This window comes from Gracilinanus agilis, chromosome 2 (genome assembly GCF_016433145.1).
Source record: "Gracilinanus agilis isolate LMUSP501 chromosome 2, AgileGrace, whole genome shotgun sequence".
In the NCBI taxonomy this organism is placed as follows: Eukaryota; Metazoa; Chordata; class Mammalia; order Didelphimorphia; family Didelphidae; genus Gracilinanus; species Gracilinanus agilis.
Genome location: NC_058131.1, coordinates 310,626,830 through 310,644,309, shown reverse-complemented (window position 1 = coordinate 310,644,309; position 17,480 = coordinate 310,626,830). Strand labels below are relative to the sequence as shown.

Below are 17,480 nucleotides of genomic sequence, written 5' to 3'. Positions count from 1 at the left end.
CTTCTTTATTCTTCTCCATTATAATTATGCAGCATTAGGCTTTTTTTCTTTCCATTTGCATTGTTTTAGTCATTGTCTATCTTGTTTTCCTAATTTCACTTGCTTCATTCCACATCATTTCATGTAATTCTTCACATGCTTCTCTGAATGCTTCACATTTATTGCTTCTTACATTGAAGTTAAATGGCATTACATCCCCATGCTACTCTTTATGTAATCATTCCCCCAATCAATGTGAACCTACTTTTTCTTTTCCATTTCTTTGTTTATTACACAAAGAGCTATTCTAAATATTTTGGTGTATGTGGGAAATTTTCCTCTGTTTTTTTTAGAAAATTTCATTTTATGGGGTTTTTTTACCTCTTGGGGTTATATGCCTAGCAATAAGATCAGTGGATCAAAAGTTACAGACATTTAGACATTTTTATTTTGCATAATTAGATTTACTTACCACCAATCTAAAGCTCTACCAATGGCATATTGGCATACCTCTCTTTCTGCAACATTCTCTAATATTAAGTATTTCCATCTTTTGTCTTTTTTTCTAATTTGCTGAGTATTAGGTGAAACCTCAGGGTATTCTTTATTTAAATTTCCCTTATCATCCATGATTTGGAAGAGTTTTTCATATGGTTATTAATATTTTCTGACTTCTTTTGAAAACTGCTTACAAGAATTCACAAAAAAAGAATTGTGCAGTATCAATAATCACATGAAAATGTGCTCCAGATCACAAATAATAAGAGAAATGCAAATTAAAACAACGCTAAGGTTTCACTTCATAGCTTACAAATGAGCAAAGATTACCAAAAAATGGAGACAGCCTACATTGGAGCTGAGATGACGGGCACACTAATGTTGATAAACTGTGAATGGGTCCAACTGTTCTGGAAAGCAATGTGGAATTCTGGAAGAAGAGTGACTAACCTGTTTGTTCTTTTTGATCTTATAATCACATTATTAAGCATATATCCCAACGAGGATTAAAAATAAAATCTGAAAAGTCCAACTTATACAAAAATACTCTTAGCAGCACTTTTGGTGGAAGCAATGAAATGAAAATAATGTGGGTGTCCATTAATTGGGGACTAGCTGAACAAATTGTAGTACATGAGCATAATAGAATATTATTATGCAATATGAAATGAAAAGCAACTGCAGTGGCATAATGAATTCGGAATCAGCCTCAGATTCATGAAGCCCTGGGTTCAAAGACCTACCTCTGACATACTGTCTGTATGATCTTGGCCAAGTCATGGAACCCCCTCTTTTCTCTAGGAAGCCCTAAGTGGCAGAGCCTCTATTGATCTACATTGGCAAAGTTCAACAGGAGTTGATAAAATCCTTCTACAACAATGAAATCACAAGTCCCTATCCCAAAAAAGCAATTATTTGCAAATATGGGGAATTTAAAAAAAACTAATGGGTACAATAAACAAGACCAAAAGAGTAATACTTTAGTCAACCAACAAGTATTTGTTTAGTGCCTTCTGTGTGCCTGACACTAGGCTAGGAGCCAAGGACACAAAATTTTATTGTTATTCAGTAGTGTGTCCATCTCTTTGTGACCCCATTTGGTATTTTCTTGGTAAAAACACTGTAGTGATTCCTTCTCCAGCTCATCTGACAGATGAAGAAACTGAGGCAAGCATGGTTACATGACTTGTCCAGGGTCACACAGCTAGCATCTGAGGACAAATTTGAACTCAAGTCTTCCTGGCTCCAGGTCCAGTGTTATATCCACTTGTGCCACTTGGTCGCCCTGCAGGAGGGAGAGTAATATAATTAAGGGCAGAAATATAGGTTGTGAAGGGCTTTAAAAGCCAAACTGAGATGGCAATAGGCTATCCTACGAAGATGGGGAGCCACCGGAGTTTAATGAATAGGGGAGTGATGTGGTTACAGCTGCCCTAAAGGAAGATCACTTTGGCAGTAGCGTGTGGGAAGGACTGGACTCTGCGAGACAACAAACTAGCAATGAGAGAGGACTAAACAAGGATAACCTGTTTATTATCTTAAATGGGGGAGATGATACATGGGCATCCTCTGAACCCTATCATCATAGAGGGAGTCTAAGTAGATAAGACCCAGGAGTGGTTCTATTCTACACTGATAATCCTCAGGAAAAAATGAAAAAGAGAGAAGAGGGGAAAGGAAGTCTGGGGGGAAAATCAGCAGCTGAGGTTGAGGGAAGATAGATTAAGGGAGAGATTAGTCCTAAACAAAACAAACTCTAAACTAAGGATGTTCAAAAATATTTATAACCCTTCTTGAAGTGACAATGAATAGAAATCTAAGGAGAGACCAAAAATTGTGTAACTCTAAACAAGTTAGGGTATATAAATGTGATAGAATATGTATATGTAGAATATATAAAGAGAGAATATAAAAAATGATGGAAGGGGACAGTTAGATGGCTCAGTGGATTGAGAGTCAGGCCCAGAGACAGGAGGTCCTGGGTTTAAATTTGACCTCAGACACTTCCCAGCTGTGTGACCCTGGGCAAGTCACTTTACCCCCATTGCCCAGTTCTTACCACTCTTCTGCCTTGGAACCAATACACAGTATTGATTTTAAAATGAAAGGTAAGGGTTTAAAAAAAAAAGGTAAAGGGGATAGTCTCAGAGAAACCTGAGATTTGTATGAAGTGATACAGAGCAAAGTAGACAGTATAAGGAGAATAATTTATATGATAGCAATAAGACAAACCACTTTGAAAGAATTAGGAATTCTGGGCATTATAATGACAAACCACAATGCCAGAGAACTAAAAAAAGAAACAGGCGACTCACTTCTCAGGACTCAAAGCAAAGGAGGACATTTTTTTTTGGACATGGCCAATGCAAGAAATTGGTTTCCATGACTATACATGTTTGTAACAGGGGTTTTGCTTTTCTTTTCTCTTTTTTTCTTTCAGAGGAAGAGGGAGTTGGGACAGGAGGGAACTAAGGCAAATTTCTGATGATTGAAAAAATAAAATATATTTAAAATATTTATAGAACCTCTTTGTAATAGCAAAAACACTGGAAATGAAAAGGGCATCCTCTTATTGGGGAATGGCAACAAATTGATATATTAATAGAATGGAAGATTACTATACCATAAGAAATGACAACATGGACAGTTTCCAAGGAAATAGGAAAGAACTCTAAGAACTAATACTGAGCAAAGAGGAATAGGCAAAAAATGTTATGTGACAACAATATTATAGAAAAGAACATCTTTGAAAGATTTTACAACTTTGATCAGTGCAATGATAAAGCACTAGGCCAGACAACTTGTAGAAGCATACCTTGTCAGAGAGGTAGATGATGACTTAGAAAGCAGAGACACATATATGTTAAGACTTAGTCAGTGGTTGAATTTATTTTCCTGGACAATTCAAATTGATGCTGAGGGTCTTATTTATTGTTGTTCAATGGGGCCTGGAAAGGGTGCTCCAGTAGGATGGACAGATTATAAATGCATGTAGAAATAATCATTTTTAAAGGTAACCTAGAGCTTAGATTATATGAAAAAGCCCAAAGGAAGAGCCACTTTGAAAATCATAACAGTTTACCTCTCACTCAACCTTTTAAAAAGGCAGATGGATTCAAGATCCCCACCTAAGAATAACAAAGAAATCCTTAATGCATTTTTTTCCTTCATCACCTGAAGAGGACTTACAGGTCTGATTATTTTTGCTCTCCACCCCCACCCCCCACCTTAGGTGATTTTTAATGTTTCATGGAGATTCTTGGAAGTGTTGCTGTGGCTCTGGCAAACCCCCAAGCTATAGGGATGCTAGCCAGAATCAATATTCATTACTGTTGTTCTTTATTCATTGTTTTTTGCCAAAGAAGCAACCTGCACAGCTACAGGACTGTAAATTCAGTGCTGGAAAGGACCTTTTTCATCATTGTAGATTATCTAGGCCATCCTTCTCATTTTGCTCATGCCCCAGAGAGTTTCAGTGATTTGCCCAGGGTCAAACAAGCTACTGTCCAAGACAGGACTTGAACTCAGATCTGTTTGATTATAAATTCAGTGCCTGTTTCCTGTACCATCTCTTCATCTTCTATTGCCTTAGGATAACAGATCTGAATGTTGGAGGGTATGTGGCAAAATTGGGACATTAATGCATTGCTGGTGGAGTTGTGAACTGATCCAACCATTCTGGATGGCAATTTGGAACTATACTCAAAGGGCTATAAAAGAATGCCTGCCCTTTGATCCAGCCATACCATTGTTGGGTTTGTACCCCAAAGAGATCATAGATAAACAGACTTGTACGAAAATATTTATAGCTGAACTTTTTGTGGTGGCAAAAAAACTGGAAAATGAGGGTATGTCCTTCTGTTGGGGAATGGCTAAACAAACTGTGGTATATTCTGGTGACGGAATACTATTGTGCTCAAAGGAATAATAAACTGGAGGAATTCCATGTGAACTGGAATGACCTCCAGGAATTGATGCAGAGCGAAAGGAACAGAGCCAGAAGAACACTGTACACAGAGACTGATACACTGTGGTAAAATAGAATGCAATGGACTTTGTACCAGCAGCAATGCAATGACCCAGGACAGTTCTGAGGGATTTATGGTAAAGATGCTACCCACATTCAGAGGAAGGACTGCAGGAGAGGAAACATAGAAGAAAAACAACTGCTTCAACACATGGGTTGATGAGGACATGATTGGGGATGTAGACTCGAAACTATCACACCAATGCAACTACCAACAATTTAGAAATGTCTTGATCAATGACACATGATAAAACCAGTGGAAATACACTTCTGCCATGAGGGCGGGGAGCTCGGGGGTAAAGGGGAAAGTAAGTGCATGAATCATGTAACCATGATAACTTTTCTAAAGAGTAAAAATTATTTAAAAAAAAAAAAAGGGATAACAGATCTGGAATTGGAAGGCCTCCTGGCTATCAAGAGGGGAAAAAAAAACTCCTGAATAATAACTATGCTTTAAAAAATTCTGTTTTTCATCAGGGTGTACCCTAGGAGTGGCTAATTTTCTCATTTTGTCTGGAGACATTTCAGCAGGGATTTATTTATCACAGCCTCGCCTACACATCTACAAAACGCTTTTACTCTTTTCCCATCAATAGCCTCGGAGGTCTGAGTGATGGAAAGTTCAAACGAGGGTCCTAGCGACGGCCCCCACATTGGCTCTGGCTGTGATGAGTTTCCAAATGGAAGCTATAACACTATTGCTTTGCCAGAAGGCCTGTGGGGAGGGAAACACATTTCAGAAGCTCTTCCTGCTGAAACGTGCTATTGACAGTCTCACATCTAACCTTTGTTAGTGACCTCTTAAGCACTCAAGGATGGATGGGGCTAAAGGCAAAGGAAGGCCAGGCAGGAGCGAGTGAGTCATTCTTTCAGCCAGCCTGTGGGAAAGGGAAACAGAATCTTTTCATGTGTGAGCCTCATCTGGAGTCTTTGTGCCCAAAGCCATAGCGCCGGGCTCTTTAGTGCAATCAGATGATCCCAGAACTCCCAAAGACCAAAAGTATTTTTCGGTGGGAATAAAATGAAGGATCTCTGCCACTGGCTGTTTGTGCCAGGATTTGGGGCTCAATGGTGCTATCCTACATCATTCCTCTCCTGAGGAACCCAAGCAGCACCAGCGACTTTACTTCTCTCATCTGACCTTTGACAGTGAATCCTGGGAGACGAAGAACTCTCTAATTTACTCAATTTACTCACAAAATATGGCCTGTTAGAAAAGGCCATGATCAGACTTGCTCCGCCTCCCTTCCCTTTGTTATGGAATTTGGCTGTCCTGTCACTGCTGCTTTTCCATTTGGCCTATTCAAACCAAAAGTCAAATCTGGGTAACAAGAACTTATCAATGCTTACTATGTGCCAGACACTGCTAGCACTGGGGATAGAATGAGAGGCAAAAAACAGCCCCTGCCCTTGAGGAGCTCACAATTTAATGAGGGTGACAACATGCAACCAACTATATGCAAATCTGATATATTCTGGGTAAAGTGGAGATGATTTCAGAGGAAGGCACTAATACTAGGTTAGGCTGAGGCAGGCTTTTTGCAGAAGGTGGGATCAAGGAGAGAGAGCGTTCCAGGTCTCGGGAGAAATCAGTGAAAAGATATGAAGGTGAGAAATGTAATGTCTTGTAAGAAGAATGTTGAAGAAAATCATTTCACTGGATCATAGTGTAATAATTAAAATCATGAGGTTGATAGTAGCTTAATAACTTTATTAAATCAAAGTAGCAGTAGTAGTAAAGCAAAGGAAAGATAGGAGAGAGGTAGAGAGATACTTAGCTTTCTAATCTATTGGTCGCCATGATGGACCTGTGGCTTGTAATAATTGGAGAAATAATATATAGAGAGATATATATTTTAAGGTGTGGTCGCCATTTACACAGGCTAAACTCCGACAAGGGTTCCTTCAGCCTCCACGCTCCAGCCAGAAGACCCCAAAGACCTTCTTGGTCATCACTTATAAGCTCTTTTTTCCACCCTCTAATTCTCACACATCACATCTCAGAAACCAACCATGGTTTCTTAATTTGCCTGGGCCACCCAGGGGGCCGGTGCCTGTGGAATCAGTTTCCTGTCTTGGTTCCTTGGTTCTTTAACTCCCTTTCTCTGAGGGCTTACCTATACTTGAATTTACTCAGTGGTCTTTGACCTCCAGGTCACCGAGAGATGACATTTAAAAAAGTGACATAATGGAGAGAGAAATTTTCTTCCAACAATAGACTACATGGAAGGAAGGAAGGAAGGAAGGAAGGAAGGAAGGAAGGAAGGAAGGAAGGAAGGAAGGAAGGAAGGAAGGAAGGAAGGAAGGTACAAGAAGAGTGAAAAGGTAGGAAGGGATCCACTTATGAAAGATTTAAAAGCCAGAGGATTTTCTTTTTGATCCTAGAGATAAGAGGGAGCCAATGCAGTTTATTGAATAGGGGAATAATGAACTTTAAGGTCACTTTAATAGCTGAATGTAAGATGAATTAGTGTAGGGAGAGCCTTGAAAAAGAGAGGCCAATCTAAAAAGCTTTGGATAGTTCTGGAGTGAGGCATTGGGGAGCTCCACCAAGAGGGCAATTATGTCAGGGAAATGGGAGTGAAGTTTACAAAGGTAAAATCAATAAGCCCTGGCAACAGTTTGGATGTGGGGAGTTAAAAGAGGAGTTAAGAATGACATCTGCATTATGAGACTCAGTGACTGGAAGAATGTTGAAGCCCTTGATAATAATAGGGAAGTTGGGAAGAGGGGAGAGGTTTTAACGGAAGGGTGATTGAGTTCAGTTTTGGATTTGCAGAGTTAAAGATATCTACAAAATATCCAGTTGGAAATGTCTAAGAGGTTATTGGAGATTCGAGACTGGAGGTCAGGAGAGAGGTTAGGGTTGCATAACTAAATCTGAGAATCATCTGACTAGAGATGATAATTGGATCCATGGGAGCTAATGAGATCATGGAGTAAAATAGTATAGAGGAAGACAATGGCCCAGGACAGAGCCTTGGGGGATACCCATACTTAGGAGGTATGATCTGAATGAAAATTCAGCAAAAGAAACTGAGAAATAATCAGAAAGAAAGGGGGAGAACCAGAAGAAGGCTTTTGTTCACAGCCTGGAGCATCTAGCAAAGTCAAAAGGCTGCAGAAAGGTTAAGAAGTTTGAGGACTGAAAGAAGTGATTAGAGCATTATGATTACACAGATCATTTCCTCCCTTTCTGTTTTCCACCTCAGAGAAGCAGATAAAGGAGGAAAAGAAACAACTGAAAAGGAGCCAGTACAAAGAAAATCCAAGTTGGAAAAAAAATGAGTCATTATGACAAAATACTTCATAAGATATAAGATTTAGAAATGAAAAGGGCCTTAAAAGATCATCTAATCCAACCCCTTCATTTTACGGATGAGGAAACTGAGTCCAAGAGAAGTTAAGTGACTTGACTAAAGTCACTTACAACAAGTAAAAAAAAGCTGAGATTCTAATTCAAGTCCTCTAACTCCTAAATCCAGCTCTCTGCCCAATGGACTACACTTTCAGTCACTTCATTACTGTTCATATGCCGAATTTCCCTGGAAAACATTCATCTACGATTTATTGCAGAACGCAATTGGTATAATTATTGGAACAAATTAACACAAATAATGTAGCATACTTTTTCAAAGAAACTGTCTCATTATTTCAGTGGCAGTGAATGCTAATACTGAGGAAAAGCTATATCTCAATATTAATATGGAATAGGACTGAATCCCTTTTTTTAAAAACAAAGACCAGATGCTACCTTTTCAAAAAACCTGTCACAGCAAGCATTTTCTATACATCTGCAATGGTTTTTACTCATTCTGAATTCTAATTTATAAAATGAACTTAATGAGGCCCATTCTTTACTTAAGCAAACTAGGTCCAACGAGAATAGTAATATCAATTCCCCCAGGGCTCCCTAAAAATATATATATTCTTCACTGTACTAAACAGCTTCTAATAACCTAAAAAGGAGAACCTAGAGATGGGAGATCCTGGGTTCAAATTAGGCCTCAGATACTTTCTGTGTGACCCTGGGCAAGTTACTTAAGAGGCACTCTTCTGCCTTGGAACCAATACTTAGTATTGTTCTAAAACAAAAGGCAAGGAGTTTTGTTTTGTTTTGTTTTGTTTTGTTTTTTCTTTAAAAAAAAAAAAAAAGGATGGTCTGCCACTTCCAACAGAATAATCTGAGTCCATGAATTAGTTTGCACACAAGGAGAATGATGACTTTACACAGTCCCAGAGGCAGACACAGGTTCTGCCCACAATAATCATGGCCCCAAGTCATCCCATCCTCTTAACACTGGGCAGTGCACAAAACATTGTGGGTCACAAAACAGATATTCCCCCCTTGTCCCCCCACAAGGTATCATACCTTCATTACAAAAAATAGTTGTATTGGACTATGGTTGATATTACAAAACAACCTCTAAAATGGTCAATTTTCATTTTTTTAAAGAAAAAATACTAATTTGTTATTTTATGATATTTGGTTGAATAATTTTTTTTTCTCAGCAGTATTCATTTCAATATCCAAGTCAGGGAATGGAGGGAGTCAGTTATGTTATTGCTTAATTGGGTGTTACTTGGGCAAGTCCACGTACAAAGCAGTCCAGGCAACCAGCCCATTTCATCAATGAGCTGTTGTTTTGGAGAGGCACTATCTTAGAAATCAGCAGGTTGTAAATCATGGTTTGTTTCCTCACTGACTTAACAGATGTACTGAGTTCAGAGGAGAGGCAAAAATGGTGCCCTATCTTCTGCTCTCTGATAAAATTCAAAATTCACCTAAGGAATCCTGGCCTGTGCTGATTGGCCATTTGTACCCTAACTCACAGCTTCAAAAGAGGCCACCATTCTCGGACAGGTCATCTACCAAGATGTCCTTGCTGACCCAGCCTGAACCAGCCGGACCAGTTTCCTGTGCCATTCCCGTAGAGATCAGAAGGGATAAAGGACCGGAAACTCTTCATTAATAAGCTTTTAGCACTCTAATAAAAACATAAAGGGCTGTGCTTAAAGAAAACTTAGCAAATATAGAGAAAGAAAAGAGATCAGAAGGGGATACAGAGTAAATAAGTTATCATTAACATCATATTAAAGCCCAAGTTGTTTTCTTTTAGCAATGTAAAAATAGCACATTTCTTTTTTACATTTTAGTCTTTAATTTGTTTTCATTTGTTGGGATTATTACTGTTTATAATTATTTTTTAAAAAAAAAACCAACAACATGCTATGCTAAAACATAGATCTAGAGGGAAAGTTTGGCTAAGGCCTCTCAGTTTCTTTTCTCCACAAAGGGGAGAGGGCACACGAGTGGAAGGGTACCCCATGGACACTGTGCTGTTATAAAGCCTCAGAGAAGCAGCCGTCTTACTTCTCTCTCCCTTCCATCCCCTTCCTCAAAAAGGCCAAATACCGTCTGCTGGAGCAATGGTCATAGGCCCTGGATGAAGCCTTGGGGAAGATATTCCGAGGGCCAGACCATGAATACTTTGGTCCTCTTTCTGGCCACACGCAGCACGAGGGGTCAGTGCCAGCCTCTGCTTAAAAGCACAACACGCAGAGCTCAGGAGAAGACCTGGCTGGAAGGGACATGAAGTCCAATCTGCTCAGGCTTGCAAAAGAGAATTGAGTGGACATATTGGCTAAAACCAGCCATTTCACTTTGGGTACGTTTCATTTCCTAACTGGCTGCTAAAGTCTCCCAGGAACCTCATCGCCCTGCAAGCCTCCTTCAGCCTTGGTACTCAACGCTTCTATCGGTACCCTCTGCGCCTCTGATTGGAGGACAGAGCAAGGATGCTCCTCCCAAAACATCCCACCTGGCTACACAACTTGGGCCTATTCCATCAGGCCTCCTCATCTTCTCCCCACCCCATCCCATCCTTTTTTCATTTCTTTTGCTTTCTTATTTTTCCCTCACTGGATTATAAGCTCCCTGAGGACAAGGACTGTCTTTCTAGTTCAGATTTGCATCCTCGGAGCTTAGCAGAGTGCCTGGTACATAGTAGGCACTTAATAAAAGTTTACTGACTGTCAGGTTTGGAGATAAAACAAGTTTTTGTAACAGGACAAATTATATCTTAATTAGTCCCTGTGCTAATGAATTGAGAGGATTAAAAAGAAAATTCCCTGAAGTGAAGGTGATGGGAACACTGCAAAGGCTGCGTAAGTTCTTTTAAAAATATAGATCAAGGGGGCAGCTGGGTGGCTCAGTGGATTGAAAGCCAGGCCCAGAAATGGGAGGTCCTGGGTTCAAATTTGGCCTCAGACACTTCCTAGCTGGGTGACCCTGGGCAAGACACTTGACCTCCATTGCCTAGCCCTTACTGCTCTTCTGTCTTAGAACCAATACCTAGTATTGATTCTAAGATGGAAGGTAAGGGTTTTAGAAAAAATAATAATATATATACATTTTTTTTTTTGACCTGGGACTCCATTCTAGGAACATAGGGCCACAACCAGTAGGCAATGGGTCAACACAGTCGCTCAGGGTTGCCCAACTGGGAAGTGTCTGAGGCCAGATTTGAACCTAGGACCTTTCATCTCTAGGCCTGGCTCTCAATCCACTGAGCTAGCCCAGCTGCCCCTACTTTAGGTTGCAGTTTCTTTAGCAGATGTAGTTTTTACAGGGTGGGGTTGATAGCCCCACGCCCAACTCTCCTCCTTTTTCATCCACGGCTAGGGACCATCCTTGGCCCAGGAGTGGTAAGGGTGGGCAATAGGGGTCAAGTGACTTGCCCAAGGTCACACAAGCTGGAAGTGTCCGAGGCCGGACTTGAACCTAGGACCTCCAGTCTCTAGGCCTGGCTCTCAATCCACTGAGCCACCCAGCTGCTCCTATATATACATATACATATACATATACATATACATATACATATACATATATATACATATATATAAATTAAATAATAAATAAATAAAAATATAGACCAGACTAGATTGCTTGGTGTGTTCAGAGCCACACTGGACCACCACATGACATCTCCAGGAGAAAGAGAGTGTCATAAGATCAGCTTAGCTACTGGTGAACTCCTCAGAATCTTGCATGTCTGGGACCTAGAGGTCCTCAAAAGGAAGGAAGAGGGCAGCATGGATAAAGTACCAGGCCTGGAATGGGGAGGGCCTGGGTTCAAATTTGGCCTCACACATTTAGTAGCTGTGTGATCCTGGGCAAGTCATTCCACCCTGTTTGCCACAGTTTCCTCATCTGTAAAAATGAGCTGGAGAAGGAAATGGCAAACGACTCCAGTACCTTTGCCAAGAAAACCCCAAATGGCGTCACAGTTTGTGATTGAAAAACACCTCAACAACAATAACAAATAATCACATACGTTAAGTACACATAATACATTAATAATAATCAAATTAATAACAAAACAAGTAGGAAAATAGACTGGTGCAGTTGAAAGACTGGAGACAAAGGAGCATGATTCAAATCTTGCCTGTAATAGCTCACTATGTGTGTCCTCAAAACATCATAATTTCATTGAGCCTTAGTTTCCTCATCTTCAAAATGTGAGGTTTGGAGTAGATGGCTTCTACAGTCTTTTCTAACTCTCAGACTATGATCCCATAATTGTATTCAAAGTTTACAAAGAAATCCCTGACAGCATAAAAAAAGGCTACCTCAGTATCAATAGGCAAATGTTAAACTAACAAACTTTGGTTACAACCTTTTTTTTTTTTTTTTGGTAGTACACATCTGAGATTCCAGATTTCTCCAAAAAATGTTGATTACAATATTTTCTGCTGCCTAAATGTACGATAAGTGCCGACATGGAAAGAAGAGTGATTTCCACTGCACTACCATATGAGCATCTTATAAATTCCAGCTGCCAGCTCTATAGTGAGAAGGATGTTCAACTTCATGCCTAAGAACCTAGGTTCAAATCCTGCCTCTTCCATTTAAGACTCCAAGCAAGGCTCTGAATTCATCTGGCCCTAGTTAGTAAAATGAGGTTTTTGAACTAGATGACCTTTAAGGTCTCTTCTACATCTAAATCAGTGGTCCTAAGACATTAGGCACAATTCTTCCCCAATATGACCTGCTTAAATAGCCTTTTTTAAAATATGAGAAATAATAAATAATTTCTCAATTAATAAGCCGCTTTTAATAACCTGACTAATTTTGTACTTACTGGAAACTAAAGGTTCCAAATAGCATCAGCAATTTCTTCTAAAATTAAATGTAAATTCCTAAATAAACTACCAATTGGTAGTTAATAGCTATATGATATGAAGTCCCTAGCCTCTGACTGCCATTAAAATAGAGGATGAACAATAGTGCCCCTAAAGAAACAAGGGTTTTTCATATAACAAAAGCCTTCACTTCAGTCAACTACTCAAGGCTCTAAGGGGTCTCCACTGTAGGAAATAGATCTGTAGTTACAGCCAAAAATTAAGATAGGGGTCTTTCCCTAAGCCACTGATTTTGGAAATTAATGTGCATTTCAAGAGAAAACTGGAAAACTCCAGTCCCAGAACAGTCAATAGGGATTTCAATGCTCTCCAAGGCCTATTTTATTGTGGGTGCTTTCAAGAGATGTGGGGGTGAGAAGCTACTAGCAGCCTGAGGCCCAGAGATCTCAAGTGTGAACTCAGCACCTAACACCTACACTGTTACTAATTGAGGTCATTACCAGCCACACTTCAATTTATGACTTCTGGGTAAAGGATGTTGGCAACTGGCAAAATGAGAGTGTGTTTGGATGGGACAACTGGGGCTCAATCTCTTAGGCTGCACATTCAGAGCACCTCTGTCATTTAGCAGCTGTGTCTATCACTGGACACAGCCATACCTTTCAAAAGCTGATGCCCCATTTGGTGAGCTCCAGGTATAGTGCATCTCATAAATAGTGGTATTTCCCACTTTCATGTTATCATCCTTTCATTTCTCCTCCATCTCCTCAAATCATTAAGTGGTTGTACAGTGGAGAGAGTGCTGAATTTGAGGCTAAAGAAATCTGAATTTAAATTCTGTCTCTGCCACCCATTAAACCTTGCATAACAAGTAAAAGAATTTCTCTGGCCCTCAGTTTCCTCAAAGGTAAAATTAATGACTTCTAAGGTCTCTTTCCAGCTTTCAATGTGGATCATCCTGATCCTGCCTCACTGCCTCCTTCACTGGGCATCAAACCTCCAAACCATTCTCAATTTTTTCCCTTACCAGTGCCAATCTCAGACCCTAACCCTTTTCCTCCTCCTCCCCCCTAAAAGCTTTATAAGCCCCTGGGCCTGAACTATTTCCATTTTCTTGCCTTAGAATCCCAAACACCCTATCCCCACCCCCAAGCCTCAAAATGTCTCCATTTCCTCACTCTCTGACTCTTTATCCCCAAATTCCTCCTTCAGAGCTTCCAAATAACCTTCTGAGCTCCAGGGTCCCCAATTCTCCATCTTAGTCCTTCCCATCCTTAAACACTTTCTGATCCTTTATCCCCCCAATTCCTCCCTAGGAACCCCCAAAAATCTTCTGAGCCCTAAGACCCCCAATTCTCCTCCATTTCAGTCCTTCCTATCCTCAAACACCCCAGCACCTCCAGTCCTCTCCCACATTTCATTTCTTCCATCCCCAAACACTCTCTGTTCCCACACCCCAAATTGTTTTCTAGGAGCCCCAAACACCGTGGGGCCCCCAAAGAGTCTTCCCTCCCTGGAAGCTGTACTTGCGACCCCTCCCTTCACACTGTCCCATTCATTATGGCCTCACACCCTTCCCCCAAATTGTTCCCCACTCCTCCCTCCTCCCCACCTTTCTTGCCCCGCCCCGCCTTACCCCGCGGGGTGCAGTTAACCCAGCTCCGCGTTTCCCTCACCTTGGGCTTGAGGGTCGGGACTCCAGGCGTGGTGATCCCTCTGGCCTTAAGGTTCGGGACCCCTCTCCGGCTCGGGACGCAGCTGTTTAATAAAAGTGAACGAAACGAAAGAAAACACTGGCCCCTCAAAGTGCACCCCCAGTCCTAGCCCTATCTGCCCGCTGCTGCGGGGCTCCTCATCTCTAGGCGGCATAAAATCAGGGGTTTTTTCCCTGCACAAGGATTGGGGAGGAAAAAAAGACTACAAGGTCTGTAGGCACCGCTGGGATTCGAACCCAGGATCTCCTGTTTACTAGACAGGCGCTTTAACCAACTAAGCCACGGCGCCGCCCGCACAGGCAGCGCGAGAATCTCCTCCCCATTGCTGTTGCCCTCGCAGGGCCTCTGTCGCCCCGCCCCACCCCGCCCCGCCCCGCCTCGCCTAGCAGGGCTCAGTTCAGCCCAGCCCAGCCCAAACCAGCCCAGCCCGGCCCAACTCCGTTTAGTTCACTTTCGTCTCAGCCCTGGGACTAAGCAGAGGAGTCTCCAACCCAGGCCCGCTAAAGCCCGACTGCAGAGAGCTGAGAGAGCGCCCGCAGCAACGCGATTCTTTGCTACGCGGAGCAACGCGGCGGAGCGCGGCGCGTGTTCCCTAGGGTCTATTCCTCCAGCGGAAAGCTTACGAAACCGTGTGTGCACGCATGCATTCATGCATGCACGAACCCACATTTATACGAGTGGGAATAGGGATGCGTGTGTCCTAAGCTGTTTTCAGGTCGTACGCATGATTAAGTGCCTACTGTATGCAAGGCTAAGCCCTGGAGATATACTGAGAGTGTGTGTGTGTGTGTGTGTGTGTGTGTGTGTGTGTGTGTGTGTGTTGGGGGAATGGGGCGGGGCAGTTAACATTGATTAAGCACCTACTGTGTGCAAGGCTAAGCCCTGGAGATACACAGAAAGGCAAAAGACAACTTCTGCCCTAAAAGGTGCTCGCATTCCTTCCTAATGGAGGAAACATCTATGCTTAATATCAATTAAGATTAAATGGAAGATTGTCCACAGTGGGAAGGCACTGAGATTAGGGAGGGCCAGGAAAGGCTTTCTGTAGCAGTGGAGACTTTACCTGAGACTTGAAGAAAGCCAGGAGGCAGGGATGAGGAGGGAGATTCCAGACTTGAGGAGAAAGCCTGGGAAAAGACCCGGAGTCTGGAGATGGGAGTGTCTTGTGCTAGAAGCCAGGACATGCGTGCACTCTGCTTAGGCTCAAGAGAGTTCTATATAGACATTCATGGTTCCATGCACGAGTGGTGAACATACAAATGCATGTGTGCACGTATGGGTGCAGTCTGCTCCTTCCCACAGTCTACCCACCCCAAATTTGGAGTGCAAATAGGTTATAAAGCAACCTGGAAAGGATTTTTGAGAGGTAGATGGGTAGAGAGGAGAATAGAGAGAAGAAATAATAGAGAAGTGATCTCTCACTGGGGAATCTCTCAGGATGCTTTGCCCACCGCCTCTACATTGAGTTTAATTCACTCTTTCCTTCCTGGAATTATCCAGGAAGGAAATCTATTATGTCCTAGCTCCAAATCTCTTAGAATGAAGATTGCTGGTTCTTGTAAAGCCCATGGCCTGGGTATCATTTATCTCTAGCACCTAGCATGGTATCTAGAAGACAGTAAAACAAGCTCTTAAATTAGCTACTTGACATATTACTTACTCAGATTGACATAACTTGGAAACTTTCATTTCAAGTGAATTCTTACATGGTTAAGTAGTTTAGAAATGGCTATGCTTTCCCACTATATTTTTTTAATGTGCTTTCTCTGTTACTTGGGAGGATCCTGATGCTTTAAAGCCTCATCCTCTGAAAAACAAAGACTAACTAGATATCTCCGATTCCTTCCAAATGAAAAATCCTATAATTTGAGAAGCTTGAATAATGTGGATCAGCATTCTTCATATTTTTATTTACTAAAGTTTCGTTTTTTAACTCAATTACATGAAAAAAATTTTAACCTTCATTTTTTAAAGTTTGAGCCAAATTCTCACCCTCCCTTTCCCCTCTCCTCTCCCCAGACAGCAAGCAAATCTGATATAGATTTTACATGTATAATAGTGTTAAGACATCTTTCCATATTAGTCCTTTTGTGAAAGAAAATTTGAACAAACAAAAGAAAAGCAAAGAAATAAAGTAAAATATAGTATGTTTTGGTCTACATTCAGACTCCATCAGTCCTTTCTCTGGTGGAGAGAATTGGATCAGCATTCTTAAGAGCAAGGCCCACTCATGCTCAATCATATGTCAGGCAAGTATACCACCTCCAACACCTTGACCACCATCTCTCCTCAGATCCTGATGGAGAAGAGCCCTGAACCCTGAGCCCAAGAGCCTTGGTAATAAGTGTCCCCCAAAACAACAGGCCTGTTTCCAGCTCTAAGTCATTATTAAGGGGAGAAATCATTGTGGAGAAAGAGCCCAACCAATAGCCACTCACAGGGTGGACAAGCCAGCCTTGCTGAATCAGCAAACACTTTCCTGGAGGGGAGAGACAGAAGACAATGTGTGCTGGGAAGGTCAGGCCACCAGAACCACCACAGTCTCCTCTTGGACCCAAAGGCCCTGGTGATGGCGATGCTTTCTCAACCCACAGCTCACAGCCATCATCCTGGGAAACAACCCCATAGAGAAGAAACTTGGCAACTGTTCCTACAGGGGCTACAACCACATCTGTACAAGACCCAGAAAAAAAAGTTTTTGTCACCAAAGTCCCCGGCACTGTCAAATGGTGCAACATCAGAAATGGATATAAATTTACCAGTGAAATGACAGTTTTCAAAGAGTTGTCAACATATACTTTCACCGCTGCACTCTAATGACATGGGACCTTTACATCTGACACCTTCCATCAGTGTTGTCTCCCCCAACAGCACAAGAATAAGTCCACCCTGTAGAAATCATAGAACCATCCAAGTATTCGAGGAGGAGGAGGCACTGCTTGCCGTCTCCCGGTCACTTCTCATTGGTTTTCTATATGGTTGTATGACAGGGTCAAGCAGGAGTCTATGGGACCCACCTGCTACCACCCAATAGCCTTTACCTGAGAAAATTTCTGTTCTATTCTTTAAACACAAAAGCTATGCTACCTTGATAAGCCATCCATTCCCCATACAAG

General features: G+C 41.7%; 1 non-coding gene across 1 annotated transcript; it reads right to left on the bottom strand.

Annotated features, from left to right (window-relative positions):
* Positions 1-14,579: 14,579 nt before the first annotated feature.
* On the bottom strand, positions 14,580-14,653 carry TRNAT-AGU. The gene has a single exon. It is a non-coding gene; the product is annotated as a tRNA-Thr (tRNA).
* Between the last annotated feature and the right edge of the window lie 2,827 nt (positions 14,654-17,480).